The following is a 20,041-nucleotide window of genomic DNA, read 5'->3' as shown; positions in this document are numbered from 1 at the left end:
GCCAGGTATAATTAACTATTTCAAAACAGAAAATTCATGTGCTCTCTACTAGGATTCAGAGAGGACAACATAGCCACAAAGTACCATGCAGAGGGATTGCTCAGTGTAGTGTAGTTGATATTCCCTCCCCCCCCCCTCTCTCTCCCCCCCTATCTCTCGCCCTGGGCGCTGTCCTTTCTGGTGGATAATTGGAGATAAGAGTCTCAAAGACTTTTGTGCCCGGGCTGGCTTTGAACTGTGATCCTCGGATCTCAGCCTCCTGAATAGCTAGGATAACAGGCATAAGCCACCACTCCTGGCTGACTCTTCTCACTTTTTAAAATCATTTATTTATTTATGCCAGTCCTGGGCTTGGGCTCAGGGCCTGAGCACTCTCCTTGAGCTTTCTCAAGGCTAGAGCTCTACCACTTGAGCCTCAGCACCACTTCTGGCTTCTTTCTATGTATGTGGTACCAAGGAATTGAACCCCAGTCTTTGTGCATGCTAGGCAAGCACTGTACCACTAGGCCAAATTCCCTGCTCCTCTTCTCATTTAAAAAAAAAATCTAAAAGCAGAATAGAAAAACTTTCATGGAAGTCGCACTGTGGCTCAAGGAGTAGAACACTAGAGCTGAAGAACTCAGGGACAGCACCCAGGCACAGAGTTTAAGCCTCACAAACAACAAAAAAGAGAATATAAAAGCTTCCAAATTCAACATGTTGTCTCAAAAGAACTTTAAATGCTGTGTAAAGCCAATAGAACAAAACATTCAAGGCTGAATTTGGCAAACACAGAAATTTGCCCTGGAAGGTAAAACAGAAAACCTAAACAACTACCGAGATTCCAAATTAACTAAGGGTGAGGTGGGAGGTAAATTTAAAAAATGTACTCACCTCCAGTTTTTTGAGCAGTTGGCATTGTCCCCAATCTAGTAAAACACTGAGTCAGCCATTGGCCTTGGGGGTGGGGAGTTAATTTTCACTGGAAAAAAAAATTAAGGAGAAAAGACCAAGCCTGTACTTATGGTTCAAAGTGCTTTCCTTTTGTGAGCTATGTCAGCAAGCAGTTAGTATTCATGGCTGAATATGGGCAGTCTTGAATAGTTAAGTCTTCATCTTGAACAGTTGTTTTCCTCAGGTAGATTTAAAAGAGCCATGGGGAATTCAATGTTCTTCCTTTCAGTATTATCTTTTCTTACAAAAAAAAAAAAGAATAGGAATGCATTCTTTGAATGCAGAAAAGCCTAAGTAATTACTTGAACTGTCAATTATGTAGCAGCAAAAACATAGGTAATGAGAGGGAGCCGATGTTGAGAGAGTTAGTAGGCAAAGCACCCATTTCTGCAATCAGTAACTCAGGAATTAATGTTCAAAGAGGTCGAGAAACAGGAAGTTGAAGGGACCCCTCTCTAGATTTCTCTTTAAAACAAAGAGACCCCTTGAGACCTCTCTTCTATCCCCTATAGGCATTTCCTGTCCTCATGACAAAGGAGTACTTGACTCAAGCTGGAGGCTGTAAATTCCCTGATAACAGAGCTCAGAAAAGCTTAACCAGGTGGAGTTACCAGAATTCCTCTCCCATCCTACCCCCTTTGCCTGCTAGAAAACTCCTTCCACTTTCCTTTGTCATCAGAGCAGTGTGACAGAAGCCCACCAAGGTGATAGGTCAGTTCAAACTGCAAAGGTGTCAGTGGTTGTCCGAGCTGTCACTCAAATATGTTGAGATTCCATTGGCTACCTGTGTATAGCCAAGCCCAACCACATGGCTGGTGGCCTATAAAAAGTAGCCTGTAAGATTAAGCAGGTCGCTCTCTCACTCACATCTTAGAGACAGCCCTGATGCTAGGAGCAGAATAAAACTCTGTTTAACTTCTGCTTTTGTGTCAGACTTATTCCTTTGATCATGGACCCTAATATTGGTGGACTGGACCCTAACAGAAGTCACATCAGAGTAAGACATGGACAGTCCCTACAGAACTAGGCAAGCTGGAATCTCTAAGTCTCAAAAGTCAATGGAGAGAAAAACTAGAATGGCTGAGTCGTCACCTGGGGCTGGTAAGCACTGGGAACATGTCTAATATAAATTGAGATGTGCTAGAGTATGAAACACACAATGGATCTACAATATGTTGTAAGATAATTTAAGATCTCCTTAATTTTCATAATATAAGTCTCTTAGAAATATGGAGTTATATAAATGATATACTATTCAAATTCATTACACCTTTCCCCGCCCCTTTTTTTTTTTTTTTTTTTGCCAGTCCTGGGCTTGAGTTCATGGCCTGAGCACTGTCCTTGGATTTTCTCAAGGCTACAGCTCTACCACTTGAGCCTCAGCACCACTTCCGGCTTTTTTCTATGTATGTGGTACCGAGGAGTCGAACCTGGGTTTTCATGCATGCTAGGCAAGCACTTTAACCACTAGGCCAAACTCCCGGCCCTCCCCTTTTTCTTTCTAATGTAGCTACTGGGATATCAAATAATAAATGGCACTTCATATCTAAAATCCTAGCTACTTGGAAGGCTGAAATCTGAACATCAGTGTTTGAACACAACCCTGGCTGTTATTGCAAATTAAAAATCTAGAACTGGAGGCGTGGCTCCAGTAGAATGAGAGAAAAAGCTGAATGCGAGGTCTTGAGTTTAAGCTCCATTACTAGCACAAATAAATAAAATAGTGAATGTGTCGTGTATTATATACTTTCTCTGGTCTAGAACATACAATGCTAACACAAGAGGAACACCAGGAGCCCCAAAGACAAATATGGCAAGGTATGTACTTCCTGACAAAGTGAGAGAAAAGGAAGATGTGGGGATATCAGGGTGGCTTTAGTTTCACATGTAGAGAAAAATATTAGAGACAAAGAGAATTATGGTAATAAATATGCTTGATTATGGTTACTAAAATGATAGCAAAATGGAGACAATAAGAATATTCTTTTTTTGAATAAGAATATTCTTAAAATTAAAAAGCGCAAGATTGAATATAATGTATATCTAGATAAATGTAATTGAGACAATAAGAATATTCTTAGAATTAAAAAAAAACACTTAAGGTTATTTGAAATTGGATAGGGAAGGGGGGGAACCAAAACGGGGGGGTGGAGGGGAGGGTAATGGGGCAAATATCTGGCAAATATCATGTAACCCTTTATTAATTACAATAAAAAATATAAAATAAAAAAACACTTAAGTATAATATAGTGTGTCTAGATATATGTAACTAGATACTGGCTTGGCCAGTGCTATACACTATCAAATCATTAGTAGACCTGACTAATTCTGAGGCCTTCAATGCATGTCCTGAGACTATGCTCTTTTTGAGTTTATCCTTGGCATCAAGATTTCTACCCAGGCTTGCTCAATGTTAAAACCTATTATAAGCAGGGCACTGATGCCTCATACCTGTCATCCTAGCCAATCAGGAAAAGTCCATAGACTCTTACCTCCAATTAACCACCAAATAACCAGAAGTGGAGCTGTGGATCAAATGGTAGAGCATCCATCTTGAATCTAGAAATTTTGTTTGCCCCAATTTTTACTCCAATACGAAACATCTGACCCTTCTAATATACTGTATGGTGTTAAACACTTAATATTTAGGTTTTAATAAAATTCAGATTACCTACTGTAGCTTCTATTTCTGCGACCTCACTGTACACTACACTTATTCATTACCAAAAGACTAACTGAAACAAATGGCATAATCATTCCTAAGCAGAAACTTGGCACAGTTCATCTTTCAAATCTTTGCACAGCTGGCTCTCTTTTTAAAGAAGCTTTCGGGGCGGGGGGGAGGGAAATGGGGACAAAAACATGAGAAGGGGTAGCAATGTTTGTTATGTAATGCACCATCTATCTGGCAAATATAATGTAACCCTTCTATTAATTACAATAAAAATATATTTAAAAAAATAAAGAGACTTTCTCTGATCTTTCTCTAGTTTTTTACTGTGAGCTTGTCCCTTCACATATTATTCTTTAAGTCATTGCTCTATTGTATTTTCTTCCTATCAATCACTACTCTCTGACATACTCATTACTAGTTTCCCATACGTTCTTCAAATTTGAACCACATGAGTAGGGACCTGTCCATTGTTGTATCTTTCTAACAGTATGACCACAGACAGTGAGATAGAGTGAGAAATGCACAATTACATTTCATTTATGAATCCTGATCTTGAGGTACCCGGTATTTGTATGGACAATGAACATCCAGTAAGTACATGATATGTTTTTGTTTTTCAACTTTCCTTAACTTTCCTTCATTTCTTTTTATTTATCTGTGACCCAAGAGCTTGAGATTGAAATACTGATAAAGAAAAAAACTGAGTTCTTCTGGAGGTGAAATTCATTTTAAGTCCTTTTCAAATCAACGAATTTCCTGGCTTCTATGATTTATTTTTTAACTTGTTTATTCTAGTTTAGAAAACCCTCCAGACATTACCCCCAGCCTGACCCAAAATATATATGCTTCTCATTATATCATCAGAAACCATCTCTTCATAATTGTTTACCTGACAGAAAGCTGCAAGACCTTGGCAAGTTTGAAAACATGTACATAGTATTACCATCACTCATATAGGAATTTCTAACTGAGTAATCATATGAAATACCTTACTATCTACCACGTGAATTTACATCTTGATTTTTTTTTTGTATATTCCTGATTTTTTTTTCCTCATACATACCATTAAGGGCCTTGGCTTTTTTTGTTGTTGTTTGTTTTTTGTTTTGTTTTGTTTTGTTTTGTTTTTCAGTTCTGTGGCTTGAACTCAGAGTCTTGCTGGGTAGATTCTCTACTATTTAAGACACATCCCGGGGCTGGGAGTTTGGCCTAGTGGTTAAAGTGCGTGCCTAGCATGCATGAATACCCGGGTTCCATTCCTCGGTACCACATACATAGAAAAAAGCCGGAAGTGATGCTGAGGCTCAAATGGTAGAGCTCTAGCCTTGAGAAAGTCCAAGGACAGTGCTCAGACCCTGAGCTCAAGCCCAGGACTGGCAAAAAAAAGAAAAAAAAAAAAGACACATCCCCTGTCCTTTTGAAATTTGTATTTTTTAGATAAGGTATCACACTTTTGCCCAGAGCCAGCCTTAGACTGAGATCTTTGTATCTCTGCCTAGGAGATACTCAGGACTCCACAAAACTACGATTAGAGATGTGTTCCATCACACCAGGCTTGTTTTTGAGATAGACTCTCAATAACTTTCTGCCTGGGCTATCCTTATATTATCATCCTACCATCTCTACCCTCCCCCGTAGCTGGAGTTATAAGCATGGGCCATCATGCCTGGTCCTTTTAATTATTTAGCTAATGAGTAGTTATTATTAATATGAAGTTAAATTTGAAGTGATTATCTTTTAGGCTATATTTACTTATTTATTTTCTGGTCTTGAACTCAGGGCCTGAGCACTGACCCTGAGCTTTTTTGCTCAAGGCTAGCATTATACCATTTCATTAGGTCTTGTTGATTTCTTTTTTTAAATAGCAGTCTGACCAGGCACCAATGACTCACACCTGTAATCCTCCCCACTTGGAAGGCTGAGTTCTGAGGATCGTAGTTCAAACCCAGCCCAGGCAGAAAAGTCCCTATGAGATTTTTACCTCCAATTAACCATAGCAGGTTTGGTATTACTATTCTGATAAGTTTTTGCTCACTAACTATCCACCCTTAGAAAAAAAATCTCTGAGCCAGGTGCTGTTAAGGGGAGCAGGGACTGGCACCATCCTGAATGCCTAAGAGTTTCCCCTTATCCCCACCCTCCATAAGGAGGGGTGGGATATCCGCTTGGGCGGGGGCGTGGGAGGGGGCTGCTTTGTATGGAGACCTGCCCTGTTTGTGCGCCAACTCCAACTAAGGTGATAGGTAAATTCAAACACTAGGTTACCTACGTGTGGCTGGAGCTGGCTGTGGTCCCTCTGTGGATGTAACTATCCCATTGACCACCTGTGTGCGGCCAGGTTTGACCTCATGGGTTTTGCCCTTAAAAACCCAGTGAGAGCTGCCCGGGGTCACAGTGTCAGCTCCCGAGTCTACACTGTGTCCCTGGCCGGTCAGTTCACCATCTACTTCCCCAATAAATTCACCTTTTTATATGAGACTGTCTCTGTGTGGTGGACTCTGGTGGACATGGAATCCCCACCTGGAGGGATTTGGAATCCCCTCCTCCTTATCCCATAACAGGCCAATAGCTCATGCCTATAATCCTAACTACTCAGGAGGCTGAGATCTGAGGATCTGGGTTCAAAGCCAGCCCGGACACTAAAGACCATGAGATTCTTATCTCCAGTTAACCACTAGAAATCCAGAAGTGGGGCTGTGGCTCAAGGGGTAGGGCTGTAGCCTGGAGCTAAAGAGCTCAGGGACAGCACCCAGGCCCAGAGTTCAAGCCCCACAACCAACCAAAAAACAAAAAATTTCTGAGAGGCTGGGAGTTGCCTAGCATTCATGAGACCATGGGTTCGATTCCTTGGTACCACATACACAGAAAAAGCCAAAAGTGGTGCTGTGGCTCAAGTGGTAGAGCACTAGCCTTGAGAAAGCTCAAGGACAATGCCCTGGCCCTGAGTTGTTTTTTTGTTTTTGTTTTTAACATTGTAACATCTTTAAGAAATGCAGTTTTAAAAGATATCAGAGTATTCTCTGGATGAATTGAGATTATTTCCAACATAATCAGATAATGTGCTAGATATGAAAATACAAGCTGAAAGCTGAGTGCTCCAGGTTGGAGCAAAAAAGCTCAGGAATAGTGCCCAGGCCCCAAGTTCAAGCCTCGTGACTGGACTTGATTTGTGGGAAATGGCCTGGTGAACCTGGGAAAAGTAGGCAGTCTGCTTGTGGTTGGGGAAGAACAAGTCATCCTCCCAGAAACAGCCACCTGGCCCTTCTAGGAAGGCTCCCCACTGGGTAAGTTCCTCAAGCTCAAGTTAGGTATAAGAGGTTTGGATATGGGAGCCAGTTCTTTGCTGTTCCCCCTCCTTTCCCTCCATATCTCCGTGGTAGGTATAGATGGTCTTCCTACTAGCCAGACAACTGCTAGATCAGTCCCAAGTAGAATAGATAACTTCCCTTTTTCATATTCCTTTCTAATCTTATCTGTCTGTCTCACACCCCTTTTAAGGAAGGACCTTCTCTCTAAATTCCAAGTCTCCCACGCAATCTATGTTCCAAGAACTACCAACACCTATTTTACTTTTGTCCTTAGGAGAGTCTCCATCCATGGCCCCCAACAGGGCCCTTTCCCCCTCCCTCCAGATATTGTTAATCCTCTCATCTGGAATATTTCCACACTTACTAGAGCTGGACACCATACTCTTGTCCTCATTAAACTTAAGGATCCTACCCATTTCCCCAACATATCTCAATACCCCACTTCCCTTCAACACAGGCTAGGTTTAAAGACCATTATCAATGCTGTAGTGCTTCTTCATGCAATAATGCCTAACTGGTATACTCATCTTTCACAAATAGCTATTGGCACCACCCACTTCTCAGTGCTGGATCCAAAGGATGCTTTCTTTATAATTCCCTTATACCCCAACTGTCAGGGCCTCTTTGCTTTTACCTGGCTGGGCTAAAACCACCAACCTTTCAGTTAACAGCATTGGATCAATGGTAGTACTAGGAGTAAAGGAGCTGGAACGTGTTTCTGGGCTGTCAGCTTTCCTTTCTGGTCTGCCTTTGACTTACCTACTCTAATAGCATACAGTCCCATCTGGTGTCCCCAGCACAAAGCAATGGCTACCAGTTGAGGAAGGGAAGCAGATTTCAGACTGAAGAATAAGAAGAGCATTAGTAATGAAAGTCCCTTTTGTAGACGGGAAGCCTCATTCTTCCAGATTACTGCATGTGAATGGAGAATAAGATAGGCATATTTTGAATTTGTTTAGATGTGAACACTGACAGCTGGCTAGGGTTAAGGCCCTAGTTAAGGCTATAAGTTCCACCTTTTGAGAGGTTGTTCCAGGGCACAGGGGATCACTTTCAATAACAGTGCAATTATTAAAGATGGCACAATCCAATTGCCTAAGGAGGTAGGCATGGAACTGCCATCAATGTACCAGGTATCTTCCTGGTCAGAGGGTTAATGAGACATCCCAAGGGGGTATCCTAGACAGAGGGAGACTGGCGGGACCCCACCAGAATAAGAAACAGGAAGAAGGAGTCTAATGAGGATGTGCAGGGGGAGGAGACAATGGGGGTACAGGGAGCAGAGTCCCGGAGTCATTAAGGACATAAAGTATCAGAGTCCAGGGCAGGATGGGTAGGGGAGGGATTAGTCCTACTAGAGCAGATTGGAGTGTGTGTGGGGGAGAGGATATTAAAAGAGACAGACAGAGGGCCCTTAACTAAGAGTCAATCACCAATGGGGGGTGGGGAGGAATCAAAAAGAGACAGAGGGCCCATAGGTATAAATCACTACCAGATGTAGACAGGAAATAGTGTGGTGAATGCACTGCCAGTCATGGTAAAGGCAGAGGTTGCTATGGGGTTCCTTTCTTCAGCAGTTTGGGTTTTCAAGGAGGGGGTGGCCAGGAGCAGATTGACCATCTGAAAAAGAAGTGGAGGGGGACACTCTCCCCTCCCAGGTTTGCTGAAAGGAAACCCCCATATTTCAGATGGAAGAATTGAATAGACAAGAGAGAAACCAAATTGCCAGGCCACACAAGATGAAGGTGTGCAGGGCAAGAGAGCTTATGACAGGAGAAGAAAGATGATACAGGAGAGGACAGGGAGTGGGAGTAGCACAGTGGATGGACCTCAGAGGATGGAGAATGACCTCAAAGTCTGGGGGACCTCCCACTGCCCCCAGGAATGCCAGCTGCTGGATACAGGTGCTGGGCAGGGACTTCTAGGGTGGATGGGAGGGAACCAAGGGAAGGAGCTATTTCTCCTAACAGTCTTGTGACTCATTAGCTTTTTACATGAATTTTAGAGTAATTCTAGTGCTCAAACTCTACTCCATGAAAATTAAAACATTAAAGCTGGAACAACTAAATTTATTCTTCAAGGAAGCCATCTAACTCCAACAATGTAATAGGAAGCATTTTAAGTGTACTATGATATTACAGTATGCTATATTATAGCATTTTTCTCTTTTGGTGGATTAGTTTCAGTTTAGTGAACTTATCCAGCCAGATGCTGAATAAATACCAAAACGAAGAGCTATTTTTCACACTTTCCTTTCAATCAAGCCTTCACATTTATAGGAACTTAGGTAAATCTATATTTATATAGATATTTATTGCATAGCATTTTTGAATAATTAAAATTCAAGTATTTCAAGTAACATAAATATATAATTCCATCAGGATTTTGGGAAATGCTTCTTAATCGCTATTCACTATTTTTATACTCCCCCCCAGTTTATCCATTCTTTTCTTTCTCTCTCTCTTTTTTTTTTTCTTTTGTTAGTTCTGGGGCTTGAACTCAGGGCCTGGGCACTGTCCCTGAGTTCCTTTTGCTCAAGGAACGGGGTGAGCCACAGCACCACTTCTGGCCTTTTCTGTTTATGTGGTACTGGGGAATCTAACGTAGGGCTTCATGTATGCAAGGCAAGCACTGTAGTACTAAGCCACATTTCCAGCCAAAAATATCATTTTTTTTTTTTTCAGTTGTGGGGTTTGGATTCAGGTCCTGAGTGCTATCGTTGAGATTTTTCCAAGACCAAGCACTCTACCACTTGAGCCACAGAACCACTTCCAGCATTTTTTCCCCCTGTGCATGTGGTACCAAGGCATTGAACCCAGGACTTCATGCATGCTAGTCAATAATTCTACCACAAAGACAAACTCCTGGCTATCCATTCTTTAATGCTGTCAATTACTCTACTTAAAACTATTCAATGGAATCTTCTTACTGAAGATAAATGTAAAGACATACACATCTCAAGCAATTCTGACCCTGGTTATGAATCCACTACCATTTTCCTTCTTGTAAACTTTCTCCTAGAATCCTTGCTTTTTTCTCACTGTTCTGTTGATTATACTCTACACAAGAATCCTCTTCCTCCCCCTACACCCATATTCACTTTTTTTTTTTTTTTTGCCAGTCCTGGGCTTGAGCTCAGGGCCTGAACACTGTCCTTGGACTTTCTCAAGGCTAGAGCTCTACCACTTGAGCCTCAGCACCACTTCTGGCTTTTTTCTATGTATGTGGTACCGAGGAATCGAACCCTGGTCTTCGAGCATGCTAGGCAAGCACTCTATCACTAGGCCAAACTCCCAGCCCCCCCACATTCACTTTTTATTGAAACTTTGTTTAAATTATTCTCAATGGAACTTTTTCTGGCCACCATTCCTCTCCTCCTCCTGATCTGCTGTTTTCCTAGCAATTCCAACACCACACATGTATTCGTGATGCTTTACTTATTAATTGATGTAAGTGTTAGGAAATTAGGGATTTATGTTTGCTTCACTCTTCCAAAACCAAAATGTCCTTCTTGATGTTCTACAGCAGCAATTCTTTTCTTCATCTTGGCCTCTACCCTTGGTTTTCCCTATTGGAAAACTGGTCCCCAGGCATTCACCCCTCACTTTCCTTCATATTTCTCTTCAAATGTTTTTTCCACAGACAAGTCTTGCCTTGACCATCTTCATCCTTCTCCACATCTTTTAGTGTTCCTCACAATATTTATCACTTTATATATTCAATATCTATTTGGTTTATTGATTGACATCACAAAAAAAAACACCCTAAAAGCATCCTTAGGATTTAAAATGGTTGATCTGTAAGGATTTGTTATATCTCCAAGAAATATGCTAACAAATAAATAATTATGAAAAATATTTTGAAATTTTTGTAGATATGGGCCCAACATTTGTCATAAATATACTCATTGTATATTTATGTTACTTTGATTTATAAATAGTCAAAATTCCACTTATATGCAATTCAAACACATGAAAATTTAAAAAAAAATCTAAGTGTTTCATAATGGTTACAGAAAAATGATGGCTTGCCTTATGTCCTTTGGTACTATGCTAGTCTAGAAAAACTACAGAGTAGAACAATTTTCTTCTTTCATCTCTTCTCCATGAACTTAATCCTGTTTTTCCTGTATTATTAATCAATTGAATCTCTTTTTAGAAGTTTGTGTTGTACTGAAAATCTAACAGTAATTGAGGTTGACCAATGACCTCAGAAACTTAGTCTGACAGTTCTTTCTCACAGTCATTTAACTACTTCTGTCAGAGAATGTGTACAACTTCTTCAAAGTTGTATTTTTAAATACAATAACTAACCTTAAGGGAAAATGTATTAATTCAGGAAAAATGTATTGCTGTGACTTAGTGCATAAAATAAAAAAAGTGATAATCCCTAAAAAAACGGAGTAGAGGTATAATTTGGGTGTAATTACATCCAAATTTATGAATTTACTGTGAAAATTTACGTTTGAAATTAACTTCTTTTTTGGATAAGGCTCCTTGGTAGTGACCCCAGGCATGTGTGTGTATTTTTTTTTTTCTTTGCCAGTCATGGGGCTTGAACTCAGGGCCTGAGCACTGTCCTTGGACTTTCTCAAGGTTAGAGCTCTACCACTTGAGCTATAGCACCACTTCTGGCTTTTTTCTATGTATGTGGTACTGAGGAATTGAACCTAGGCCTTCGTGCATGGCTAGGCAAGCACTCTATCACTTAGCCAAACTCCCGGCCCTGTGTTTATATTTTCTCCCAATGATTTCTGTTATTGACATTTTTATTGACATGTATTAATTTTACATATTCATTGGATAAAAATTGATCAAAATATACCAATGAAAAAACCTGCAATGTGAAGAAATCAAAGAAACATATGAAAATTACAGTATATTTCCTTTTAGTGTTTACCAAAGTAACTATTAATCCTACTGTAAACTGATGTAGTTGAAATGGATGTGAATGCACAGTATTATTGATATTGCCCATTTGGACAACACTACAGTTCTAAATAAAATGATTATGTAAGCATTTAGAACTTTGGAATATTTTTAAAAATCACCTTAAAAGAGGGGAAAAGCTTTTTATAAAACAGTGTCAGTTAATAGTGACCATTTAGATCCCACGTCAGTGAGGCAAAGCCTGGTCATAGTTATTATTAGAATAAAATGTGTGAGAGATCTTAAAGCCTAATATGTATTTTTAGGCCTGGAGGCTTCAGAGTGGAAATTCTTCTTTGGGCAATCTATGCTCTGTGGGAAGGTTCTGTTAACTTGAAAAGAGGAATCATGGGAAAATGGAGAAAATGAATCATAGAATTACATGTATGAATACAAACAAAAGTTTAAGGTTTCTAACATGCAAAATGTTCCTACAAATACCTTACACAGCTGCCACAATAAAAAATATGTGATATAACATTGCCCAGGCAGTCTTGGAACAGTTGTCAGCCTCCTGAATAGCTAGAATTACAGGCATAAACCACCAGTGCCTGGCAGGTAAGAAAGAGAGAGACAGAGACAGACACAGACACAGAGACACAGAAAGAGCAAGAGAGAATAAGAGAGAGGAAGGGAACACAAGAAGGAGGGAGGAAGGTAGGGAAGGAGAGAAAAAGGCTTTCTGGCTTGTATAAAAGGAAAAAGGATTATTTAGACTTTCAAAGATTAATAAATGAGTACAAAGAAACATAATATATGATAGGTTTGATTATAGTAATGTGCGTTACATATGGATATTCTATTTGACCTTGTAGTATTGTAAACTGATGACGGCAAGGCTGCTTGAAAATATATACCCAATTAAACAGATAAATGTTTTTTTTGGGGGGGGTCTTGGGGCTTGAACTCGGCCTGGGCACTGTCCTTGAGCTCTTCAGTTTAAGGCTACTGCCCTACCTCTGGGTCTGGGTGCTATCCCTCAGCCCTTCAGTTCAATGCTACAACCCTATCCTTGAGCCACAGCCCCACTTCCTAGAGATTAATTGGAGATAAGAGTTTCATGGCTTTGTAACTCCTGGGCTACCTTTGAACCTACATCCTCAGATCTTTGCCTCCCCACTAGCTAGGATTACAGGCATGAGCCACCACATGCACCATGCTATAAACAGATAAGTGTTTTTGATCCAGCAATTCCACTTCAAGAAATCCTATAATAAAAATAACTCAAAGATGTATTACAAGGACATTCTCTGTTGTACTACTCATATGCATTTAAAAGTTTAGAAACAATTTACCCTGTAACAATAATTGATTAACTAACTTGCTGATCAACTATGTGTCACCTAGTCACAGAAAAATGTCGACCTATATTTAATGACAGATGACATTATTTCATTAAAAATCAATACACAAAACAGTATACACCTAAAATCATACAGTTACACAATACTATGTGGATGTGCTGTCAGATGTCCGGAAAATGGTTAAAAGGTCAGCAGTGATTGATCTCCAGGCACTGGGATAGCAGGTGACATTTTTTTTTTCTGCTGTGGCTCTGCGTCTTGTTTTGATTTTTGAAGCAATGCTCACATAATACAATTCAAATCAGAAGGAAATCAGTTTTCATTTAAAAATTTTTTTTTAAATCTCACTTGTTTCGCTTTATTTTATATATTTTTTAATTAAAGAATTTATTAACATTGATTTTTACATCATATTTCAAATGACATGTTTAACAAACGAGTATTCAAGAAGGGAATCTCTATATACAATCACGGGCATTTAGTTTTTAGAACATAATCAAAATTAGGCTAAGGGTTTGTATATTATAGATACATATTAATTTATGAAATAAAACATGTATATAGAGTCATAGGTTTTTATGTCTATGTAGTTATGTTTATATTTCCAATACCATATAATGCTCATATAATACAATTCAAATCAGAAGGAAATTGGTTTTCATTTTTAAAAGCCATTTCATGTTATTTTCACAATCTTTATATTAAACGCTTTATCCTGAAAAAAGTATTCACTGAAATCCACTTAATCCACAATCAAATTATGTAAAAAGGTCAAAATAATATTGGTTTGTTACAGTTCAATGATACAATTTGTTATTAGCACACACATTAGTCATCCAAGGCCAGTCACACACACTGTTCCATTTCGACATATAATACGAAGAATCACGAACAATCCTTCCCTTTCTATCACTTTATTTACCATATTTATTTACTTTGTTTACCTTATAGCTCAGAGTGACCTTAATTCGAAACTTTCTTTTTATTAAGGAATTTATTAACATTGATTTTTACATCATATTTCAAATGACAAGTTTAACAAACAAGTATTCAAGAAGGGAATCTATATACAATCACTGTCGAAACTTTTTAAAAATTCTGTTTTTCTCACTATTGACATTTAAAAAGTATTAGGGCGAGCCAACTGTTCCAATAAGAAAATTTTATTCACTTTACTATAATTTCCGGCCCTATCCCATGCTAGTCCGCACAACGCCTCCAACAGCGCCCCCCCCCCCTACCATCCCCTCCCCCCGCCCGCCCTTCTCACCCAACGGGGTTCCCCAGCTAGGCATCCCGCTGCTAGGAGCCCGGGCCCGCCCCCAGCCGCGGCGCCGAGCCCGGGCCCCGCCCCCAGTCGCGGGGCCGAGCCCGGGCTCCGCCCCCAGCCGCGGCGCCGAGCCCGGGCCCCGCCCCCAGCCGCAGCGTGAGCCCAGGCCCCGCCTCCAGTCGCTCAGCCCTGGCCTCCAGTGGACTGTTCCATTTTTCCCGCGCGGTGGGGGGGGAAATTCCTTGGCGTTTTATTTGCCCTCCTATTTAGTAAAGGAACTTCACTACCACACACGTGAGCAGTAGACAAGAGCGCAGTCAGACAACCTGGATGATAATCTAAGCACATCTGAGGTGAAAGTGTGAAGTGGAAATCCTCCTCGCCTCTCTTCTGAGAACTCCGCGGGAAGAATGGCTCAATCCACAACTTCCCGCTCAGGTAAGAGGAGGCGGTGTCTGGGTCTGAGCCCCGTCCTCTTCCGTAATTCGCTGCTTCTCCACCAGCCTCAGGTTTCTGCCAGCGGCTCTCGCTCCAGACGTAACGTACCAGGCCCTCGGCATCGCTTCCCCGGAACTGTGGTGGTGACACCACCTAACCCCGACCCGCTTCCCCCGAGCTGCGGCTCGGCGCGGAGGGCGCCGGAGCCTCATCCCCGCAGGCTCCCGCCGGGAGCGCGCCGGAACACCCTAACTTTACGTTTAATTTATAGTCCCGAGGTACTGTGAACTGTGGTCAAGGTGGTTTCCCTCATGGCGGGGCGGGGCTGAATTTACCTGAATAACTCAGTACCGTCAACGGAGATTATGTACTAAATGTGTAAGTCACGTATAATTTGATTTGAAAAGTGTGGGCGCGCGCGCGCGTGTGAGCGTCGAGGGGCTTGAACTCTGAGCCCGGGCACCGTCCCTGAACTCTTCAGCCCTACCTCTGGAGCCTTAAGCCCCACTTCCCATTTTCTAGTGATCAATTGCAGATAAAAGAGTTTCTCGTTTAGCCGGGCGGTGGCTACTCAGGAGGCTGAGATCTGAGGATCGAGGTTCAAGGCCATCCCGGGCACAAGAGGACCTGAGACTCATCTCCAATGAACCTCTAGAAAACGGGAAGTGAGGCTTAGCTCAAGGGTAGGGTGGTAGCCTTGAGCCAGAGAGCTCAGGGACAGCGCCCAGGCCCAGAGTTCAAGCCCCATGACTCACCAAAAAAAAAAAAAAAAAAAAAGTCTCACGTTCTTCAGTCCCAGGCTGGCACTGAACCGCGATCCTCAGATCTCAGCCTCCTGAGTATGAACACTAACTTTTTAGTGTTCAAAATAAACAAAACCTGAGTGGGAAGATTTTGGGGGCGCTGTACTTGGGACCAAGCCCCAAGGAAGCAAAGTTTCCAAGAGGAATGTACGGAAAATGAAATGTCAGCACCCACCTGTGTCTCTTGAGTTTTTACATGTCTTATTCCGTTTCCATGTCACTGAAAATCCTGACGAAATTTCACTCCAAAAATTCAGTTGCTGGACTGGAAGTTTGGACTAGTGATAGAGTGTCTGCCTAACATGCAGGAAGACCCGCATTTGGTCCCACATACGTAGAAAAAACAACATAGAGAAAAGCCAGAAGTGGTGCTGTGGCTCAAGGATAAAATCATTGCTGAATATGTATGTGAATCCTATGTGGTAGATATTTTAAAATATACACATTAGGATATTTTGAGTAATTTGTCTAATAAAAGTCAGGATGCAAACCTCCTAATAATAAGCATTTATTTAGAGCAATTATGTGTTAAGCAACAAGTACTCCCTCTTTTCAATTTTTAACCCTTATCCATATGGGTTAGTCACAATTATTATTTCACTTTGGGGTGAAAGAATTGGGATTTAGAAAGTTTAAGTGACTTGGCAGGATAGAAAGTGCTACATCCAGAGTTTTCTATTTTCTTTTTCTGAGATGCTGGAGATTGAGCCCGGGACCTCAGGCAATATATTTAAAGTTGATTTTCTTTTGTCTTCTAATTTATTATTTTAGAGGTGATAGACAGTCAGATTATACTTACATATATCAGTTATATATGTATTCATTTCCTTTCACATTGTTCCCCTATTCTCACCCATTCCCTCCTTCCCATCTCTACCTTTGCATGGCATTGTTCACTTTAATCAGTGTCCAATGCACTCTATGCTGTACTTTTTCACCCCCTTTTCTCTAATTCTGTGCCCTTTTCCCACCCTCCCACAAATATGCATGTGGATGCATCATAAATACATAGAGTTTTAGTCATTAGGCACACCATCAAGTATGAATAGGTAAAAAGGCAAAGTTTTTGGCTTCTCCTTTCAACACATCTGATACTACCAGGTAGCCTAATCATTAGTAAAAGTGATGTTACTAATCTAGTGATACAGTGTTGGGGCAGGCATCATATACAAAGAAGAAAGTCCTGTCCAATTATATAAATGATGCTGTTCCTAGATATCACAATCTTTAGATTATACTGTTTTTAATAGTACCTGAAAGGGTACTACCACTTTACTTTCAGTTTTTATATTGAAATGTTGATTTAATTGACAATGACTAAACTACATGATAAACTATTTTTTAAATCTGTATATCTATAAATAAATACACTACAAATGACTTAGTATACTTTTGAGATTATTCCTGATTCTCAATGAGGAGGTGGTAGAATCTTTATCAAAACTGATAAAGAGCAAGTATCAGGCCAGCCTTGAGTGAGAAAAGTAATTGCTTTGTTTCAAGCAGATTATCTTGAAGAATCTGTGTGTGTGTGTGTGTGTGTGTGAGAGAGAGAGAGAGAGAGAGAGAGAGAGAGAGAGAGAGAGAGAGAGAGAGAGAGAGAGAGAGAGACAAAAGTCAGAAAAGGAGAGATATAAAGAAAGGCCTATCCATGTTTTATTCATCTGCATTGCTTTTGTTGACACAAGAGTCTTATTGGTAATGTAGCCCAAAGATGGAGTTGAACTTTCAATTCCTGCCTTCATCTTTTAAATAGAATAATAGGCATATGCCAACATATCTGGCTAAGTCTGTATCAGTTTCTTATGCCATGATAATTGGAAGTAATTTTAATCATTTGGAAATCAACTGAGATGTATCAACAGGATTGTTAGATCAGAGAAGAGACTAAATATGTTTATTTTCATGTGTGCCCTGCTTGGGGCTGGTACTAGGGCAAAACCTGTGTGCCATCCCTAGGCTTTTTTGCACAAAACTAATGCTCTACCCACTTGAGCCATAGCCCCACTTCCAACTTTTAGATGGTTAAGTGGAGGTAAGAGTCTTACAGACATTCCTGCCCAGGATAGCTTTGAACCATTGTAGTAGTGAAGATTACAGGTGTGAGCCGCTGGCATCCAAGCAAATTAATGTCTTATTTCTGAGAGGCCAAATTGAGTTAATGATGGTAAGAGGAGGTAGGGCTGATTCCTTCATTGGAGGCAACATGAAGCACAGATTAGAGGAATAATGAATAGGTTAGAGAAATGGTGAACGCTTCAGATAAATGACTTGGCTTCACAATGTGGCCTGTAGCAGCTTTACATTTTTGCAAAACAGCCTTTTTTTGTTGATCATGAGGCTTGAACTCTGGGCTTGGGCGTTGTCCCTGAGCTCTTTTTATTTATTTTTATTTCATTTTATTGTAATTAATAGCAGGGTTACAATTATATTTGCCAGATAGAAGGTGCATTACTTCACACACATTGATACCTCTTTTTATGTTTTTGTCCCTATTTCCTTCCCCCATACTGTCCCTGAGCTCAAGGCTATCATCCTACCCGGGCTGGTTTTGAATCTCCATCCTCAGATCTCAGGCTCCTGAGTAGCTAGGATTACAGGCATGAGCCAGCAGCCTTTCTGCTTGTTTGCAACCTTTCTAGTCTGCTTTTTTTCTTTTTCTTCCCAGTACTGGGAACTCAGGCCTGGGCACTGTCCTGGAGCACTTTGCCACTTGAGCCACAGCACCACTTCCAGTTTTTTCTGTGTATGTCATACCAAAGAATCAAACCTATTGAATGCTAGGTGAGCCAGTAGGTGTGCCACTAGGATACACTCCAGTCTGCTTTTTATAAAACAGAATGAAAACATTTCTTTCATTATTGATATGATTTATATTTATCCTAAAAAAGCTGGCAAGTACAGATAGGCAAAATAGAAGAATAAAAATAAACTAACATTACTCAAAGATAATTTTAATTTTTTTAGGGATAAATTCTGTACTCTGACCTGTTTGTCCACCAGAAGTCATTTTCTTGATGCTTTTTCTAATGTCATCATTCTTTTCTTTGGATTAAGACAAGGTATGAGTTATTTTCCTTTCTTTGGTTTTAAATTTATTGGTATAAAATCTTACATTATTAAAAAAAATCTAGATAAATGCACTATATGTTTTGAAACATTGACTGTGGTAACAAACTTAAGTTTTTACTAGGCTTTGGTATGGCCTCATTGTTAGGATGTTTGTCAGAAAGAAAATGGCTCATCATTAAGCTGTTGCCATTTTATTAGTGTAATTTTAAAAGGAATTATAGCTATTTTTCCAAAATGGAAATGTGTATGTGTGGCGCACACAGACACACACCAGTCCCGGGACTTGAACTCTAAGTCTGTGCACTGTCTCTGAGTTTTTGAGCTCAAGGCTATTACTCTACCACTTGAGCCACAGCTTCACTTCAGATCTTCTATTCTGGGCTGACTTTGAACCATAATCATCAGATTTCAGCCTCCTAAGTAGCTAGGATTACAGGCATTAATCACTGACACCCAGGTCATACGTTAACAAATTAAATTCAGGTTCTCTGTGCAATTCTACTAGATCATACTAATAGCAACTTGTATAATAAAAGATGCACATAAATTAAAGTATGAGGGCTGGGAGTTTGGGCCTATTGGTAGAATGCTTGCCTAGCATGCATGAAGACCAGGGTTTGATTCTTCGGTACCACATACATAGAAAAAAGCAGGAAGTGGTGCTATGGCTCACGCAGTAGAGCTCTACCCTTGAGAAAGCCCAAGGATAGTGCTCAGGCCCTGGGTTCAAGGCCCAGGACTGGCAAGAAAATAATAATAAATTAATTAAAGTAGGAATTACTTGTTGATTTGCTTTCTTGGTTTTAAAATTCTTCTACGACTAATATGAGTTCAGTTTTGTTTTGACGATCACTCACATGAGTAAAATGACTTCAAACCACATAGATATAGTAAATATTCATATTGTAACATGACATTACAAATGAACTGACCCTTGAAAGGTTTAGTTTACCTCTAGCACTCACTACTCCATGATTACCACTTAAATGGAGCCGGTAGTTGCATTCTGAATTTGTATCACTACTTATATATCAATGAAATCTTTCAATAAAACTTAAAAACTTGCCCACATCCGTGGTTTCAGTGTTAACATATATATATTTGGCTTTAAGATTTTTTTTTTTTTTTTGCCAGTCCTGGGGCATGAACTCAGAACTAAGTCCTTGGGTTTTCTTCAAGGCTAGATTTCTATCATTTGAGCCACAGTACCTTTTGGCTTTTTTCTATGTATGTGTCACACCAGTAGGCCAAACTCCAGGCCCCTCAGCTTTTAATTTTTTTGATGCAGTTAATTCAGTTTTTATGGTTCTA

The 20,041-nt window shown here is 40.3% G+C and overlaps 1 protein-coding gene across 1 annotated transcript in view; it reads left to right on the top strand.

The window, feature by feature from the left end:
- The first annotated feature begins 15,141 nt into the window (after positions 1–15,141).
- Nipbl (NIPBL cohesin loading factor) overlaps positions 15,142–20,041 on the top strand; it is a 184,863-nt gene continuing 179,963 nt past the window's right edge. The window contains exons 1-2 of the mRNA XM_090332033.1: positions 15,142–15,233; positions 18,626–18,720. The gene's annotated coding sequence lies outside the window, so the exon portion shown is untranslated. The remainder of the gene's footprint in view (positions 15,234–18,625; positions 18,721–20,041) is intronic.

Source organism: Megascapheus bottae, chromosome 4, assembly GCF_031878675.1.
Source record: "Megascapheus bottae isolate mThoBot1 chromosome 4, mThoBot2.hap1, whole genome shotgun sequence".
Taxonomy (NCBI): domain Eukaryota; kingdom Metazoa; phylum Chordata; class Mammalia; order Rodentia; family Geomyidae; genus Megascapheus; species Megascapheus bottae.
The sequence above is the reverse complement of the archived record's forward strand: the minus strand, read 5'-3'. Positions and strand labels throughout refer to the sequence as shown.